Genomic DNA, 19,962 nt, shown 5'->3' on the forward strand with positions numbered 1-19,962 from the left:
ATGCTCACTTTAGCAGCACACATACTAAATTTGAAACGATACAGAGAAGATTACCATGGCCCCTTTCAAAGATAACACACAAATTCCTGGAAAATTATCTTTTTTAAGATATAGAAACAACCCAAGTGTCCATCAATAGATGAATGGATAAAGAAGATCATATGTATATGTATATACATGTACATATATGTATATACATATGTACATATATACATGTGTGTATATGTATATATTTTTTCTATGAATATTATATATATAAGAATATTACTCAGCCACAAAAAAAGATGAGATTTTTGCCATTTGCAATAACATGGATGGACCTAGAAAGTATTATGCTAAGTGAAATAAGTCAGACAGTTGAAAGACAAATATTGTATGACTTCATTTATATGGGGAATCTAAAAAAAAAACAAATGAATATACAAACAGCACCAACAACAAAAACGGAACCAGACCTATAAATGCAGAGAGCAAATTGATGGTTGTTCCATGGGTGTGGGGCAGGGGGATGGGCAGGATGAATGAGGGGGAATGGAAGAGACAGGCTTCCGGTTGTGGAATGAGCAGGTCACCAAGATGGAGAATAGAGAATAAGGAATGTAGTTGATGGCATCGTAACAGGACTGTATGGTGACAGACGGTGACTCACACTTGTGACGAGCATAGCACAGTGTATAGCGATGCTGAATCACTATGTTACACACCAGGAACTACAGTAATGTTGTGTGTCAACTACACTCAAAAAAAAAAAAGGCAGTGTATCATCAACATTGAGTTATGCTATAGGTAAAAATCTGCCTTGTTCCCTCAAAGATTTTAAAATAAATGATTCTAAAGTTCTTTTGAATAAATATTTTAAAAGACTGAGCTTTTGACCTTGCTGGAGAGGGCATGGTCATGTTTCAACAAATGGCGGAAAAGTCGCTGTCGTACTGTGTCAGCTGCCTGGGTGTCACACGGAGATATCTGCCCAGAGGCACTCTGCTACAAATCCACAAGGGGAAGCTGCTGGCAGCTGAGTTGTGCTGACCACCAGGCACTGCAGGAGGCAGAAGGAGAGGCTGCAATTGCCACAGGAGCCTGCTGAGTGAGGATATGTTGGCACCAGGAAGCAGAGTCCTTTTGTCCTTCAATGTCTCTCTGTCATCTACCTGCAAAGGTTCGATGCTTAGGGGCCCAAATCTGTTTTCACAGAGTAATATAAAAGAGTGAATTTGGAAGTGGGAGGCTCTAAATAACGATTACATTTGGTCAGGTCACATCCACATGACTGTCCTGATTTGTGTGCAGTGTTCCTCGAACTGGTGACCTGGAGGTCCTGGCTTTTTCTTCTGTACAATTTTTCTGTCATCTGCATGAAGCGTTCAATGTCACACAGCACTTGGTTGTGTCAAATGAGAAAGACCATGAAGAATGTCATGAGGAAGTTTCTAAGGGCAAGGTCCAGAAGTGGCAGGTATCATTTCTACTCACATGTCATATGCTCACACCTAATTGTCAAGATAGGCTAGGAAATGTAGTCGAGCTGGTGCCCAAGAGGGAGAAATGGTTTGGGTGACTACTCTGTCACAAATTATTTCTCCTAATTTATTATTTTATTATTCTTGGAAGCAACGCATTTTACTGCTAGTCACCGTTACCCCGATGATAGTAATATATGTATGTAATATCCCCAGATGTCAGCGGGGACACCTCTAGCCCATTAAAATCTGATGACAATGGTAATATATGTACATACTTATTGAGATGTCAACTAAAATTCCTCTGCCCACTGAGTTCCAGATAAAATTTGCTTAGATCCCTAGTTTCATGCTCCAGAGAAGTCTGCAAATTCCCAGAGTTCTCATATTCTTATAGTCTTCTCCATGCCTAACTTCTGCTTTCAAACATACTGCTGCCATTCCTCGCTGCTTTGATCCAGATATGCATTCCAAATTTTTCATCAATTTCCACTCCTAAAAATTCATTTAAGCACACACACACACCGGCACACGTATGGAAGACTTTCCTGATGACTTGAGAATGACAGAGGAGGTTTACATTATTGCAGGAGGACTAATTTCAAACTGCATATCAAACAACCTCCTGTCCTTCAGTACAGACAAAAATTTCTGAGGTCCTTCCCATCATCCGGTTTCCTTCTTCACATCGTCTCACCACCCCTTTCTCCCCAGAGTGTCTCTATCTCTTAAGAGGAAGACCAGTCCCTTTTGCTTTATCATGTAAGAACAACTGAACCACTTTTATTGGTTGTTTCTTAAGTTCTTACTGACACAAGGGTTCTTGGGAGTCTTATTTTCCATCCCCAGGGACTCTAAATACACTCTAAGAGAAACCCATGTTCTGGTTATTAAAGCTAAAATTTTTACATTCTTTCATATAAAGTCAAAATGACTTGATTATTGACTCTACTAAGAGTTCTACCAGATCAGCTTTCCCCACGCATGTTCTATGGTGCACCAGTCCTAGGAGACAATCTGCAGACTAAACAAACAAACAAATAAATAAGCGAGATCTATGATCAAGTAATTTTAAGAATCCTTGCATACTATCCTCCCCTTTTGGAAATTCATATTGCATATTCAGCATATCGAAAGCTGGGAAAAGTCACGTACCTGTTTAGCTGTGATAGCAGCAAACTTACTTGATGACATACCTTTTTTGCACATAATACCTTCTTCTGGACAGAACATACAGAATGTAGAAAGTCTTTTCTAGCTATAATGTTCTGAAACACTATCCTTCTTAAGCACCTATATGACTAATGACAAAACAACCATAAAAAAAAAATCAGTGCAACAGTCTGGCCAGATGGGAACTGTCACCCACTTTTTTTATTACAGGAGCCCTCTCTGTTGACCACTGTCTCCACCCAGAGTTTAAGCCATCTGGTTATTCTAAAAGGGTGAGACAGAGACTTTCAGACACTAATCAGAAATGACCAGGGAAAAGAGAAAGCAATTGTCTCAGCCTGTGCTCCTATTTCTCCCCTTTCATCTTCACCCAGGCTACCTGAGGCAGGGCTTTGGCTGGCTGACTAACAAATGTCCCCTCCCTCTTTCCTCTTTGTAGTTATGCACTCTAGGATTCCTGTGTTCTCTTGAGGTAAGTTGCTTTTGCTCCCTGCACTCCTCCCCAATATTTAACCTTTCACCAGCCCTGGTCTTTGATCCTTTTGGTTAAAAATACACTTGTTTGTAACGTAATCAAATCTTATAGAAAGTCAGCAGTCTAGACAGTAGGTGCCTTTTATTGGCCCTTCTAACCTTGACACTATGAAGTAGTTTGACTTTTGCTCTAGTAGAACATATTGAGTAGCAAACTTAAAAATACATCTTAAATGAGAAATACTATTGGGTAACATGATTCACTTCAATATTGTCACCAAGATACAGGCCCAGGTTTTTATTACTTTGAAAGTATCTTGAAAAACACAAAGTATGATATAAATGCAGTAAATCATTAGTACTTCCTGCCACTTTCTTTGAGAAAATATTTATTTCTGCTGTTTGGGTACTTCAGACTCTGAAATAAATGTGTTGAAGTCTCCTGTCAGATAAATTAAGTTTTTTTAAAAAAAGAAGTCTTACTGACTGTGAGTTCTTTGCCTGATATATGTGTTGAAATTATGATCACCCAGTCTAATGGCTTATCTTTCATTTTCTTAATGAAAATATCCTTTAAATAGCAGAGTTTAGTTTTTAAGTTTAATTTATGAAATTTCTTCCAGAATATTTATAGTTTTAGCTTTTATGTTTAAGTCTATAATCCATGAATGTTTGTGAATGATATGAGCTAGGGACCAAGATTAATTATTTTTCATATAGTTATCTGGTTGTTACAGAAGCATTTGTTAAAAAAGTTTCCTTTCTCCATTGAAACTCTTAGTGCCTTCATTAAAATCTATTGACCATAAATGGTGGATCTGTTTCTGAGGTCTATTCTGTCCCATTGATTTATTTTTCTATCTTTATTCTAATATCACAGCCTTAATTACTATACCTGGAAAGTAAGTCTTGAAATTAAGTAGTATAAGTCCTCCAACCTCGTTCTTTTTCAAGATTCTTTTGTTTATTCTAGGTTCTTTTATATCAAAATTAATTTTAGAATTACTTGGCTTATATTTACAAATAAATAAATACACCTATTGTTGTTTTAAGTGGTAATGCATTAAATTTCCATGTCAATTTGAGAAATTTGCATCTTAAAAATGTTAGATGATATCATCCATAAAAATGGTATAAGCCTCCATTTGTTTAGGTTTTTAAAATTTCTCTTAGAAATATTTTTCATTGACTGCATAGAAGTTATGCACACGTTTATTAAATTTATTCATAAAAAATGTTTTTTTGAGAGACAGAACAAGTAGGGGAGAGGCAGAGAGAAAGTGTGAGAAAATCTCTAGCAGGCTCCAGTGTGAAGCCTGACATGGGGCTCGATCTCATGACCCTGAGATCATAACCCTGAGATTACAACCTGAGCCAAAACCAAGAGTCAGATGCTTGATCGACTCTTTTAGAAGTCATTTAGAGTTCCTATAAAATGTTTTTAATTCTGTTATAAAGCATGCTTTTTTAAAGTTCCTTTTTCCAAATGTTTGTTCCTAATATATGGAAACACTAATATCTCCACTGTCCCAGATTTACTACATGAAGACAATTCTTTAATTAAAAAGTAGATCAGCAAGTTAAACTATGAGAAATATAAACCAAGTGCAGTTTACTTACTCATAAGATTAACAGTTCAGAATTTATTTCCCAATAATTTCTTCAGAAATTGATTGGCTCTTCATCCATGATAAAACTATTAAGAAGAATGTGAAAGATGGCACCAGAAATAAAAGCTTCTAAAGAATTTAATTAAATGCCTCAGTTTCTATGTTCTCTGCCTTTGGCCCATGTAGTAAACTTTAACTTAACTTAATCTTTTAATCAGACTCTGTGCTGACAGCTCAGAGTAGATCCTGCTTTGGATTCTGCATCCCCCTGTCCCTTTGCCCCTTCGCTGCTCATGCTCTGTCTCTGTCTCAAAAATAAATATAAAACATTAAAAAAAATTTTTTTAAGGGGCGCCTGGGTGGCTCAGTTGGTTGAGTGTCCAATTTAAGCTCAGGTCATGATCTCGCAGTTGACATTCAAGCCTGCTTTGGGCTCTATGCTGACAGCTCAGAGCCTGGAGCCTGCTTCCGATTCTGTGTCCTCTCTCTTTCTCTGCCCCTCCCCTGCTCATGCTCTGTCTCTCTTTATCTCAAAAACAAATATAAAACATTAAAAAAACCTAATCTTTTAATCTAATACTTAATCCATGCTCAAATTCAGATTATAAGTATATAGAAATCATTTTAAGCCAGTCTAGAAAATATATTTGTAAAGCATAAAAACTGATTAATAAATCCAGCATCTATGTTATAAAATGTATACATTGCCACCTCCAAATCTTTTAAACCCTGTAACTATCTTCTCTTCCTTCCCAAATCCCAAAGTCCTTATTCTTACCCCTTTTCCTGTTTCTCCCTAATCTTTATTATTCTTAATGTCTTCTCATACAGTTATTATCTTACTTCTATTTTCTTTCTCCAAGATTTTATTTAAATTCAAGTTAGCTAACATACAATGTAGTACTGGTTTCAGGAGTAGAATTTAGTGATTCATCACTTACATATGACACCCAGGACTCATCCCAACAAAGGCCCTCTTTAATGCCCATCACCCATTTAGCTCATCCACCTCCCCTCCAGCATCCTCAGTTTGTTCTCTGTTAAGAGTCTCTTGTGGTTTGCTTCTCTGTTTTATCTTATGTAATTTTCCTCCCCTTTCCCTATGTTCATATTTTGTTTCTTAAATTCCACATGAGTGAAATCATATGTTATCTTTCTCTAACTTATTCCACTTAGTGTAATACACTCTAGCTATATCCACATCATTGTGAATGGCAAGATTTCAATTCTTCTTGATGGCTGAGAAATGTATATTCCATTATATATATCTCACATCTTCTTTATCCATTCATCAGTTGATGGACATTTGGGCTTTATCCAGTGTGCTTCTATAAACATTCAAGTGCATGTGCCACCTCAAAACAGCACTCCTGTATTCTTTGGATAAATACCTAGGAGTGCAATTGCTGGGTCAGAGGGTAGTTCTATCTTAAATTTTCTGAGGAACCTCCATACTGTTTTCCAGAGTGGTTGCATCAGTTTGCATTCCCACCAACAATGTAAGAGGGCTTCCCTTTCTCTGCATCCTCACCAACATCTGTTGTTTCCTGAGTTGTTAATTTTAGCCATTCTGAGAGGTATGAGGTGGTATCCCATTGCGGTTTTGATCTGTATTTCCCTGGTGATAAGTGACGTTGAGCATTTTTTCATGTGTCTGTTAGCCATCTGGATGTCTTCTTTGGAGAAGTCTCCCTTCATGTCTTCTGACCATTTATTTATTTTTTATTATTATTTTAATTTATTTTTGAGAAAGAGAGAGGAAGAGAGAGATGTGAATTGGGTAGGGACAGAGAGGGAGACACAGAATCTGAAAACAGGCTCCAGGTTTTGAGCTAGCTATCAGCACAGAGCTCTATGTGGGGCTCAAACCCACAAACCATGAGATAATGACCTGAGCTGAAATCAGACGTTTAACCAACTGAGCCACCGAGGCACCTCAGTGACCATTTCTTAACTGGATTATTTATTGTTTTGGCATTGAGTTTGATAAGTTCTTTATAGATTTTTGGATACTAGCCCTTTATCCAATATATGTCATTTGCAAATATCTTTTTCCATTCCATAGGTTGCCTTTTACTTTTGTTGATTGCTTCCTTCACTGTGCAGAAAGAAGCAATTTATCTTGATAAAGTCCCAATAGTTCATTTTTACTTTTATTTACCTTGCTGCCAATGACATGTCTAGTAAGAAATTGTTATGACCTAGGTCAAGTAGCTTGCTGCCTGTTTTCTTCTGTAGGATTTTGATGGTTTCCAGTCTCACATTTACCTCTCTCATGCATTTTGAATTTATTTCTGTGTATTTTCATTCTTCTGCACATTGCTGTCCAGTTTTCCCAACACCATCTGCTGAAAAGACTGTCTATTTTCCATTGGATACTCTTTCCTGCTTTGTTGATTAGTTAACCGTACAGTCATGGGCCCTTTTCTGGGTCTTCTATTCTGTTCCATTGATCTATGTGTTTGTTTTGTGCCAGTAGCATACTGTCTTGATGATTACAGCTTTGTAATACAACTTGAAGTCTGGGACTGTGATGCCCCCTGCTTTACTTTTCTTTTTCAATATTACTTTGGCTATTTGAGGTCTCTTATGGTTCCATACAAATTTTAGAATTGTTTATTCTGTTAAAAATGCTGGTATTATTTTAATTGGGATTGCATTGAATGTATAGATTCTGTTGCGTAGTATGGACATTTTAACAATGTTTGTTATTCCAATCCATGAGATGGAATATTTTTCCATTTCTTTGTGTCTTCTTCAATTTCTTTCATAAGTGTTCCATAGTTTTCAGAATACAGATCTTTTACCTCTTTGGTTATTTTTATTCCTATGGATCTTATGTGCTTTGGTGCAATTGTAAATGAGATTAATTCTTTGATTTCTCTCTCTGTTGCTTCATTATTGGTGTATAGAAACACAACAGATTTCTGTACATTGATTTTATATCCTGAAACTTTGCTGAATTCTTATATCAGTTCTAGTAATTATTTGGTGGAGTCTTTTGGGGTTTCCACATAGAATATCACGCCATCTCCAAAGAGTGAAAGTTTGACTTTCTCCTTGCTGAGTTGGATGCCTTTTATTTCTTTTTGTTGTCCTAATTTGATAGGACTTCCAATACTATGTTGAACAACAGTGGTAAGAGTGGACATCATTGTCATGTTCCTGACCTTACGGGAAAAACTCCAGTTTTTCCCCATTGAGGATGATATTAGCTGTGGGTCTTTCATATATAGCCTTTATGATATTGAGGTATGTTCCTTCTAGCCCTACTTTCTTAGGGGTTTTTACAAAAAAAAAAAAAGATGTTATATTTTGTCAAATGCTTTTTGTGTCTATTGAGAGAATCATATGGTTGTTATCCTTTCTTTTATTAAAGTGGCATATCACGATGATTGATTTGTGGATACTGAACCACCCCTACAGTTCAGGAATCAATCCCACTTAATTGTGGTAAATAATTCTTTTAATGTACTGTATGACTAGATATGCTAGTATCTTGTTGAGATTTGTCCATCCATGTCCATCAGGAATATTGGTCTGTAATTCTCCTTTTTAATGAGGTCTTTTAATGAGGTCTGGTTTTGGAATCAAAGTAATGCTGGCTTCATAAAATGAGTTTGGAAGTATTCCTTCCATTTCTATTTTTTGGAACAGTTACAGAAGAATAGGTATTATTTCTTCTTTATATGTTTGGTGTAATTCACCTGGGAAGCCATTTGGCCCTGAACTCTTGTTTGTTGGGAGATTTTTGATTGCTGATTCAATTTCTTTACTGGTTATAGGTCTGTTCAAGATTTCTATTTCTACCTTTCCAGTTTTGGTAGTTGATATGCTTCTAGGAATTTATCCTTTTCTTCCATGTTGTCCAATGTGTTGGCATATTATTGCTCATAATATTTTCTTATAATTGTTTGTATTTCTGCAGTGTTGGTTGTGATCTCTCCTCTTTCATTTGTGATTTCATTTATATATTTATTTTGATAAGTCTGGCAAAGGGTTTATCAATTTTGCTAATTCTTTAAAAGAAAAAACAGGTCCTAGTTTCATTTATCTGTTCTACTGTGGGTTTTTTTTAAATTCCTACATAATTTACTTCTGCTCTAACCTTTATTATTTCCCTTTTTCTGCTGGTTTGGGTCTTTATTTGTTGTTCTTTTTCCAGCCGTATTAGGTTGTGTATTTAAGACTTTATTTTCCTTCTGGAGGAAGGCCTGAATTGGTAATATACTTCCCTCTTATGACTGCCTTTGTTGCATCCCTAAGGTTTTGGACTGTTATGTTCTCATTTTTATTGGCTTCCATATAGGTTTTTATTTTTTCTTTAAATTCCTCATTAACCCATTTCATACTTTAATAACATGTTCCTTAACCTACATGTATTGGTGATCTTTCAAAATTTTTTCGTGTGGTTGACTTTAAGTTTCAGAGTGTGTGGTTGGAAAATATACATGGTATGATCTCAATTCTTTTTGTAGTGGTAGAAGCCTGAATTGTGACCCAGTATGTGATCTCTCCTAAAGAATGTTCCATGTGCACTCAAAAACAACATGTATTCTGCTGCTTTAGGATGAAATGCTCTGCATATTTCTGTTAAGTTCATCTGGCCCAGTGTCATTCAAAGCCATTGTGTCCTTGTTATCTTCTGCTTAAATGATCTGTCCATTGCTGTAAGTGAGGTGTTAAAGTCTCCTACTATTATTGTATTATTATCAACAAGTTTCTTTATATATTAACTTCTATTTTAAAGGTAACTAGATTTTTCTTTTCTTGAATTAACCTTCATAAAAGAGATCTGTCTGGCCCCCATCACGTTTTTCTCTTGAATACCTTCCTTGAGTGTCTTCATCAGGTACTCACTAAAGAAACTTCTCATATCAGCACATGCCCAGAACATAAAAGGGATTTGGATAAATATTTTAAATAAATGAGTTAATCAATAGATGTACAAATGAGATGAATCTGGATTATATTCTCAACTTTCTCTAAATTCTCTAACATTAATAATTCAATAATAGTTTTCCATCCTAACCCCTGCTGAACATTTTAGTTGCACTTGCTACCACTGACATCTTCCTCCTTCATATCTTTGTCTTGTGTTTGCTTTAATTTATTCTTTCTTATCACATTATGTTACCATCATATTATTTTGTTCCTTACCTTCCTCCCACTCACTTATATTGACCTTCTAGTTCTTTTCTTCTACATGCATTTCTTAAGAGTTCATCCAATTTCCAGTTTAAATTGATTTTATGGATCAGATCTGCTACTAGCTCATAGAGTGCTCATATGAATGCAAAAAAGGCAGACTTTCTGAGCAGACACAGCTCTGTAGATGCACAGATTGTGAATATAAGCCACTTTTATACAAGTCTGAAAAATATGCATCTTCCTTGGACTCAGCCAGATATACCATACAAAGAAGTCCTGTGAATGGGCTCCAAATCTAAATTTATAGCCATAGGAATACTCTTAGGTAATATGAGGTTACAGTGGTCAAAAAATCAAAATTCGTTCCTTTCATCTAAACTTACTAGTGTTTCTAACTCCAAACTTCATTACTTTATCAGTTACCAAGCCATTCTGATATGTATTTAATGTTTTTCCCCAATTTTGTTAAGAAATAGTTGGCATAGATTGCTCTATACATTTAAGGTGTTACTGCATGATGGCTTGAATTACCCATATTGTAGAGGGATTATCACAATAGGTTCAGCTAACATCCATCTGGTCATCTAGAGAAAGTAAAGAGAAAAAAAATTTTCTCCTTGTGATGAGAACTCAGAAAATTTACTTCTCTTAACAACTTTCCTGTATATCATACAGCAGCATTAGCTTTAGACATCATATTGTACATTACATACCTAGCACTTATTTATCTGACACCTGAAAGTTTGCACCTTTTGAACACAATTTCCCCTCCCCCCACCATCCACCTAATCACAGTGTGATCTCTTTTTCTAGGAGTTTTTTGTTTCTGTTGTTGTTCTGTGTGTGTGTGTGTGTGTTTTTGTCATACAGTATTTGTCTTTCTCCATCAGATTTATTTCACTTAACATAATGCCTTCAAGGTTTATCCATGTTGTCACAAATGGCAGGATATCCTCATGTTTTAATTTATAACATTCCAGTGTGTGTGTGTGTGTGTGTGTGTGTGTGTGTGTGTGTGTGTGTGACAACTTCTTTATCCATTCATCCATGAACAAACGCTTAGGTTGTTTCCCTGTCTTGGTTACTGTAAATAATGCTGCTACAAAGATGGGGTGCAGATATCTTCTTGCAGTGGTGTTTTCACTTTCTTTGAAATGTTATTCAGCCATAAAAAAGAATGAGATCTTGCCATTTGTGACAACACTGATGGACTTAGAGGGGATCATGCTAAGTGAAAGAGATCTGTCATATAAAGATAAATACCACATGATTTCACTTACGTATGAAATCTAAAAAGTGAAGCAAAACAAAAGAGACTCATAAATACAGAAGGGAGAGGGTGGGACCATGGGCAAAATAGGTGAGGGAATTGAGAGGTACAAATTTCCAGTTATAAAATAAATAAGTGATGAAGATGAAAAGTACAGGTTAAGGAATATAGTCAATAATATTATAATGACATTGTATGGTGACAGATGGTAACTACAGTTGTGGTGAGCATCGTGTAGAATTGTCCAATCACTATATTGTGCATCTAAACTAATATAACATTGTATATCAACTATACTTAAATAATAAGAAAAAAATTAAAAAATAAAACAAAATCAATAGAAAGAACAAAATATACATTTTCTTACTTTCTTACCTTAATCTTTGAAAGAGACTTATGGCAATTATTAAGTTACCACTTGTCAACCAATCAACTGTCTTCAAATTAAATACAGCTAAATTCTTATATAATTTTAATTTTAAAAACCACAAATACATACTTTAAAAATGTTTTCTTCTGGACTTCCATATCACTTTATACGCCTCTTTTCAATTTCCATAAACTAAGACATGCATATAATTTAGAGTTAAATAGTTTTATAAGGCCTGTGGTGGGGGAGGAGGATTGTCTTTCTTCTACCCCATTTCTTGCCCACATAAGCAGGTATTTTTAACTCTCTGCAAGGCGATGATTCTATTGCTAAATATAAGCATATTTTTGTCTTTCTGTTTTAGATGTTTTTCTGTTGACTTATAAATAATGAATTGACAATTATACAACTTTGAAAAAAGGTTTTACCTAACAGTAACTAGAATATAAGTTTTCTATTATAAAGTTTTCACAAATGTTCCCATTGTACAATTGAGTGATATGGTATAATTTAATAATTTTCTCTCCATTGGATATTTATTTCCATTTCAGAGTAGAGATGGAACTATATAAAGTAGGGATTAAAATATAATCAATATAATCCTAATTTAAGAAGCCAGGCAGAAAGAGGTTGTTAACTTTCTCACAGAAGGATTTTCAACCCTGGAGTGATCATTCCTTTTGAGGTCTTACAAGATGGACATTTTTTTCAAGAACAGGGTTCCATAGAGCTGGAAGATTTACTAATGTGTCCTTAAGAATTAACACCCAGAGTGCCAGCTGATGGGGAAACATGACTTAGGGTGTCTTACTGTGGAAAAAAACAAAAATAACTAAAAATCTAACCTATTGTTAAATAATATTTTTAATGGATCCAATTCAAAATGTTTATGAAATTTAAGGTTTGCTTAACTGACCCTAGCACCCCACTTCAGCTCAGGTCATGATCTCACAGTTTGCGTGTTCAAGACTCACATAGGGCTCTGTGGTGACAGCTCAGAGCCTAAAGCCTGCTTCAGATTCTGTGCCTTCCCCTCTCTCTGCCCCTCTCTCTGTCTTTCTCTCTCTCAAAAATAAATAAACATTAAAAAAAAAGAGGGGTGCCTGGGTGACTCAGTGGGTAAGCATCCGACTTTGGCTCAGGTCATGATCTCACGGTTCGTGAAGCCCCACGTCAGGCTCTGTGCTGACAGCTAGCTCAGAGCCTGGAGCCTGTCTTCAGATTCCATGTCTCCCTCTCTCTCTGCCCCTGCCCTGCTCGTGCTGTCTCTCTTTTTCTCAAAAACAAATAATAAAAGCAAAACATTCAAAAATTTAAAAAAAGAGAAATGTAAGGTTTGTGTCAGCAGGGAAGACTAGACGGTGATGAGTCATTTCAAAGATGACTATTCTTCCTCATTGAAGACAGAATGAAAACCATCCTCACACAGGCAGGCAGCTGTCCTGCCTTGACATCCAAAACATGAATCGCTTGCAGTAGAAAGAGATGAGTTATGATGATCACAAATACTGACATCACAGGGCTTGTTAGAGGTCAGAAACACCAGCCCACAAGCTGTCATGTAAACACCCATTAGGTGGCAGATTTTGAGTTCAATCAGTTTTAAAGTTTAAAAAAAATTTTTAGTGATAAGGATGTTTTGCTTCTCAAATTTTAAAGAAATAGTTATAACTCCTGTCATTCTTGGTATCCAAAACCATTTTTCAACTTATTAATTAAAAGTTAAAACACGCTCTTCCCATAAGCGGCCTGAGGTGATCTCTGAAAATGGTTCGCTATTCACTTGACCCGGAAAACCCGACAAAATCATGCAAATCAAGAGGTTCAAATCTTCCTGTTCACTTTAAGAACACCCGTGAAACTGCCCAGGCCATCAAGGGTATGCATATCCGAAAAGCCACCAAGTATCTTAAAGATGTCACTCTGCAGAAGCCATGTGTGCCGTTCTGACGCTACAATGGTGGAGTTGGTAGGTGTGCCCAGGCCAAACAGTGGGGCTGGACACAGGGTCGGTGGCCCAAAAAGAGTGCTGAATTTTTACTGCACGTGCTTAAAAATGCAGAGAGTAATGCTGAACTTAAGGGTTTAGATGTGGATTCTCTGGTCACTGAGCACATCCAGGTGAACAAAGCCCCCAAGATGCGGCGTAGAACTTACAGGGCTCATGGTCGGATTAACCCATACATGAGCTCTCCCTGCCACAGTGAGATGATCCTCACTGAAAAAGAGCAGATTGTTCCTAAACCAGAAGAGGAAGTTGCACAGAAGAAAAAGATATCCCAGAAGAAACTGAAGAAACAAAAACTTATGGCCCGGAAGTAAATTCTGCATAAAATACATGCAAATAAAAGTAAAAACAGAAAAAAAAAAAGTTAAAACACATGGGGCACCTGGGTGGCTCAGCTGGTTAAGTGTCCGACTTCGTCTCAGCTCATGATCTCGTGGGTCATGAGTTCAAGAAGCCTGCTTCAGATCCTCTACCTCCTCTCTCTCTGCGCCCCCCCCACTCATCCTCTCCCTCCCTCTCTCTCTCAAAAATAAAAACAAATAAATGTTAACAAAAGTGAACAAATGTCATAAGTGATAACAGTAGTGGCATTAAACAAGGACCATCAGAACACTTTTCCCAGAGTAAATACCTGAGCCATCTTAAGCCTCTGTGCTTTGCAAATCCAGTTTTCTCAACCTAAAGCCCTCTTCCTCTCCACCCCCCACTTTGTCAGTGACGAGTGAAGTACTTCCCATTTAAGAACCAGGCCCCAGTAGTCTCCTCCCTCACAGTTTTTCTGGAACCCAATCCTCTGTTCAGCTGGCAAAGTATTCTACACCTCCTTCAGGCCAGGTAGTGTGCATGCTGCCCAAGCACTTGCCTGTGCTTCTGTTCCCAGCTCTCCTTGCTCACCCTTCTCCCAAGATCATTGTTCTAGTCTTAACAAGTTCTTTCCACATCTCTATGAATTTCTCCAAGAACTCTTGACTTGCAGCTAGAAAGGATATAACCCAGAGACCTGATACAGCAGACTCAGTGGGATATTCCTGTTATACTCTGAGCTCAGAGAACTACTAATGGTTATGTCATCTACCTCACTCCAAGAGCTACTCAGAGGTGTCTAGTTCAAAGACTATGTCCTAACACAACCAGGACTCCACCCTCAGCACAAGACATTTTAAGGAGAAAAAGATTATTCCCATTACCTCACTCCCAGCATCCTACATTAGTAGAAATGGAGGGGGGCTCCATTCCCATCCCCTTCCTAAAGCAAAAGAAGAGGAGTCCAAGTCCATCACTAATAATATAACTGGAAAGAGGGTACAATTTTATTTTCTTAATTTGAGTTCTCCTAGAAAGAAAACCTTGATATAAGAATTCACACACAGAAGTCATTTATTTGAGAAGGCAAGAAGTATTGGTAAGGGAAAGAGGAAGAAAGAAAAGGAAGGGATGGTAACAGGAAGTTAATCCTTCCAGGGAAATTTGGAATCACAGTCAAACACATGCCTGAGAATGTTCCCTGAGAAGCAAGGGAGCTGGGGTATGTATACACCTACTCCAGTCAGTAATTTATTGAAGGCTACTTGGAGAAGGAGTGGTGTTATTTTTATCCTGACACTGAATCTTCCTCAGGAGACACCAAAATGGCAAAGAGAGAAGGCCTTTGGGTGGTTGACTGGAGGCTTACTAAGGGTGTTACCCAGTAACTTAAAAGGAGTCCAAGTCTCCTATATTCTAGCAGTGCTTCAGCTGCACCAATTAAGCACTTTAGCTTTTCAATATCCATTGATTTAGTTGACTTGACCTCCTTCTACATATAGAATAACATTTTAGTCAGACAGGAAACTGAATCATATACTTATGAGTTTTTGAAGAAGTCAGAGCTAATGGCCATTTAACTTAATATCCAAGACTCCTAACTCCTAAATCAGTTCTCACTAAAACTGTAAACTCCCTGGCCCTTCTTTGACTTTTAATCTTTAAAACTGTTCAGAGCCCCTAAGCCGACAGCTCAGAGCCTGGAGCCTGCCTTGGATTCTGTGTCTCCCTGTCTCTCTGCCCCTCCCCCACTTGTGGTCTGTCTCTCTCCCTCTCTCAAAAATAAATAAACATTAAAAAATATTTTTAAACTGTTCAGAACCCATGGACATTCCAACAACATTGATACCAATATTGCTATTGCCTTGAATATGATGATATCGATCCTTTGTCAAACTGATGTTCATTTGATACCTCTACTGAAACAATAGACCCACACAATCTCAGACATATTAGGATAAACTGGAGGGTCCACCTGCTCAGATGAGTTGTGTACTGTTTCTTCAAAAGATGCAGTACTGACAAGATACATTACACTTTCAGAGTGGTTTTTACAGCCCTCTTTGGAAATATAAAAGTAAACTCTTTTTATTTTCTATGTTCTCAGATATTCCAATAGTGGGAAGAAATGCTACTGTGAAAATGATGGAAAAACACCGTCTATATTAAGAGCCATGAAAGAATGAGTACATTAGACGAGCTTCCTCCTGATCATTTTCCTATTTTCCTGAAAGGGGGAATTCAGGGATGTGGAAAATGGAGGAAGAGGCCTAGAAGACATAACCCTGCTATAGTCAGTAAAAATTTCCCTTATGAGTAAGTTGTTGTTTTTGCTATTGGTGGTGGTGGTGGTATTTTTTTCAAAAGAGCCAGCAAAGAAACTTTGAATGGTTTCTCAATTCTTCCTCCTTTAGTGTCTTGATTTTTTTTTTTTTTTTTTTTTTTGCTTTTGGCTTTTTGGAGTTGTTTCACCTTAGGAATACCAAGGGCTCACATTGGCTTTTTGCCTGTAAACATCTGATTTCCTTTTGGTATTCCACTTAAACCAATATAATAATGATTGATAGTTGTTTAGCAAGAATAGGATTTAAGAGAATGATTGATGGATGGCTATGCATTTTCAAGAGCTTCAGTCATTATGCATGTGAAGGAAAGACAACAATACCACAGAGAGCTATAAGGCACATATATTAATGCACAGAGATTCTGCTTAGCATCTAGAAAGGTAATAAAACAAATTTGGGGGAAGATGGTAATTACATCTATCATATATTTTTCTTAAAACATTAGAATGTAATTTGAACCTCTACATAAGAATGGGAAGAATGTGAGTGTTCCTATCCTTCAAAGCTGAAGCTTTTTTTTATGGTTTTATTCAGAATAGTCTCCTAACCAAGACTGCCTGGAGAGTAGCAGCTCAGCACCATGGCTATAGAGCATGAGTTTTTTTGGGAACAGCATGGTAAATCACTCATCCAACAAATATTGTTGAGAGGCACAAGGGATATAAAAGTAAAAATTTCATAGTCTTTTTTCTCCTGGAACTGAGTTCACATGTGGAAGGCAGTTAACTGAATAGGCAAAATTAATGAAAAATAAGTACAAAATAGGGCACTGTGGGAATAGAGGAGGCACAGTCAACCTAGTCTTCGGTATTCGGTGCTGGCTAGCAGTTGGTGTTGGGAGATGTGGAGAAGCTGAAAGTATATTCCAGGCAAAAACACTGAGGTGGGGGCAAAGGAAAGTACAGCACCCTTGGGGAGCCCTGTTGACTACACAGTAACAAGCAAGGACTACAAACTGGAGACAAATGGAGCTGTAAAGGCAAAGGCCTTCTAAGTCATGTTAAGGAGTTGCAATTTATCTAAGTATAATAGTACCTAATTAAGAAGGCTCAAAGAAGAAAGTATCACAATCTTGTGTACTTTTGAACAATTGCTCTGGCTGTACCATGGAGACTCTTCTTAGGAAATGTTAAATCTGTAAGGCAGGACAATTCCTAAGGCTTCTCTAGCAATAAGTCAGACAAAGGCAGTGGTAGCCTAAACTATAGTAGTGATGATACATATGGTAAGAAATAGATTTGAGAGATACTTAAAAAGTAGACTTTGGGGGCACCTGGGTGGCTCAGTTGGTTAAAACTCCAACTTTGGCTCAGGTTATGATCTCACATTCATGGGTTTGAGCCCCAAGTCAGGCTCTGTGCTGACAGCTAGCTCAGAGCGTGGAGCCTGCTTCAGATTGTGTGTCTCCTTCTCTCTCTGCCCCTCTTCCTCTCATGCTCTGTCTCTCTCTGTATCAAAACTAAATAAAACATTTTTAAAAAGTAGACTTTGTAGGCCCTGGTGATTGTTTAGATGCCAGGAGAAAAGACAAGGAATAATCACAACTTCTGGCCTGGACAGCTGACTAGGTGCTGTGCCACTTACTAAAGGCTAAAAACTGAGGAAAAGATGCAGTTTTCAGGTGCATAAGCCATTCTCTAGCAGTTGGTATTTTCCTAGTAACATTCATAATTGTTTCAAAATACTTCAAGGTCTTTCCCTTTGTTACAGATCACAATATAATATACATTTTATAGGTGAAAAGTCCAGGCTTTAAGGAATTAAATGACTTGCCCATGATCACACAGAACATAAATGGCAACACCAGGACTGGGGCAAAACCTTAAGGTTTCTAATACCATTGCTCATTGCACTCTGCCTCTATTCCCTGGAAGCTGCATTAGCTCTTAAGAACCACAGGGATAGTATCTTTAGCAGTATTACCAGTGATTACTGAATGATGTTCTGATGACCTGAAAGAGATGCTATTGCCATCCAAGCTATTCAATCCACTCATCCAGCAAGGCAATTTCAGTCCCCCAGAGCTTGGTATCTTTACAGGATCTTTTTTAAAAAGAACAACCTTGAAATGGTTTTTCTATCTTTCCCTTAAAAGTGTTCCATAATGACATTAAAAATAGATGTTTGTTTCAAAAGGAATAAACATTCAGAAGTAGGTCTTCATCAGACAATAAAATCATCACATTCTTATGATATTTGCATGACAAAAATATCATGGAGTCTATTTTCTGACTATAGGTAGGTTATTTACTATGGTAGTTTTAATGTATTATTTTATTATTACAACTATTTTGCCTGTATTACTACCTCAGCTTCATAGAGGTTTCTGACACCAGTATTCACTGTCTAAAGCTGCTCTGCTGATACAAATAAAGTATAATCCAATTTTCTGAAGTTTTCAAAGTACTACTACTAATAAGTAATGAATAGAATCTTCTCAACTTTTAATTTTCTTCCATACATGTTTATAAAATTTGGTAACTGCTACAAATTATCAATACCAAAATCCATGTAAGAGGATTCTAGAAAGATAGGGACAGCAACAAGCCTTGAATCCCAACATAAAAACTGATAGAAGAAGCACAGTAACTAAGCCATGGAAAACATGAGGCAACAGATTACTCTCATGAATCTCAAGATGCAAAGCAGATAAACACAAACTAAAGCCTCAAGACTTGATGGCATTAGCACTTGAACAAGAGAAAGCAGAGGAAAGAAGGAGGGAATCTGATGGATCTAAGAATAAGAAAACCTCAGAAGAGCCAACAGCTAATCACTGGAAAGCACATCAAGCTGATTAGGAAACAGGAGTTAAAATCAGAAGTTCTGCCCAATTCAGTATCAGATGAATAAGAGGATTCCATGAGAAGAGATAAAAAAAAATTGAGAAGTTTAGCCCTTAGAGCCTGTGTGCTCTTGAAACTAGCTTGCCATGGCCCTTTTTTTAGGAGAGAGCCCACATTGAGGAGAAACTGCTAGAAGCAGCATCAAAATTAAGCAGGGTATGTGAAAGATGAAGGAAATAGAAGGTCTAGATAAAAGTAGGGAAGGGGAAGAGAGCCAGGACATCTCAGAAAGTAAGTTGCTATGTTTTGGAACACATGCAAAAACAAGAGATAAGAGAATATTGTGAAAGGAAAAAACCTATCTGAGCAAAGCCCCCTTCAAAAACAATTTAATGCTAAAATGTGAATAATGAACCTAGAAAGCTTATCCAATCATACAGTGAAAAAGCTATCAAAAACTTCAAAGGTCATGACAAAAGGATTTAGGAGCCCACTTGGTCATTAATCACTTCTAACATCACAAAAAAGATATAAGCAGACATTGCATGCCTTTTCATAAAGGAAAACACCAGGACCTAGAGTCTTGCCAAAGGGATACAATCTGAGTTCAATCAACGGATTAAACTCCAGGTACCAGTTACTGATTTACAAGGACAGAGGTACATGATGATGTTTACCATTAAAATTCAATCAGCCAAAATCTAGACAGTGGGAAATTTACTGGTCAAATGTCCTGAGTCTTTCACTACATACAATGTAAGTAGAAGTTGGGGGGACACATAAAATGAAAAAAAACCACCAACTACAAGAAACTTTAAAAATATTTCAAACAAAAATTTTATTTTATTTTATTTTATTTTAAATAGTTTATTGTCAAATTGGTTTCCATATAACACCCAGTGCTCTTCCCACAAGTGCCCTCCTCCATCACCACCACCTCTTTTCCCCCCATCCCCCTTCAACCCTCAGTTCATTTTCAGTATTCAATAGTTTCTCAGGTTTTGCGTCCCTC

At 37.0% G+C, this 19,962-nt stretch overlaps 1 long non-coding RNA gene, 1 other non-coding gene and 1 pseudogene across 2 annotated transcripts in view; 2 read left to right on the forward strand and 1 right to left on the reverse strand.

The window, feature by feature from the left end:
- On the forward strand, positions 1-106 carry LOC115293034. The gene has a single exon (XR_003909306.1). It is a non-coding gene; the product is annotated as a U6 spliceosomal RNA (small nuclear RNA).
- Positions 107-10,287: 10,181 nt separating this feature from the next.
- LOC115292106 overlaps positions 10,288-19,962 on the reverse strand; it is an 18,178-nt gene continuing 8,503 nt past the window's right edge. The window contains exon 2 of the long non-coding RNA XR_003908808.1: positions 10,288-10,452. This is a non-coding gene — a long non-coding RNA (uncharacterized LOC115292106). The remainder of the gene's footprint in view (positions 10,453-19,962) is intronic.
- LOC115292103 lies at positions 13,246-13,840 on the forward strand (annotated as a pseudogene).

This window comes from Suricata suricatta, chromosome 5, assembly GCF_006229205.1.
Source record: "Suricata suricatta isolate VVHF042 chromosome 5, meerkat_22Aug2017_6uvM2_HiC, whole genome shotgun sequence".
NCBI lineage: Eukaryota > Metazoa > Chordata > Mammalia > Carnivora > Herpestidae > Suricata > Suricata suricatta.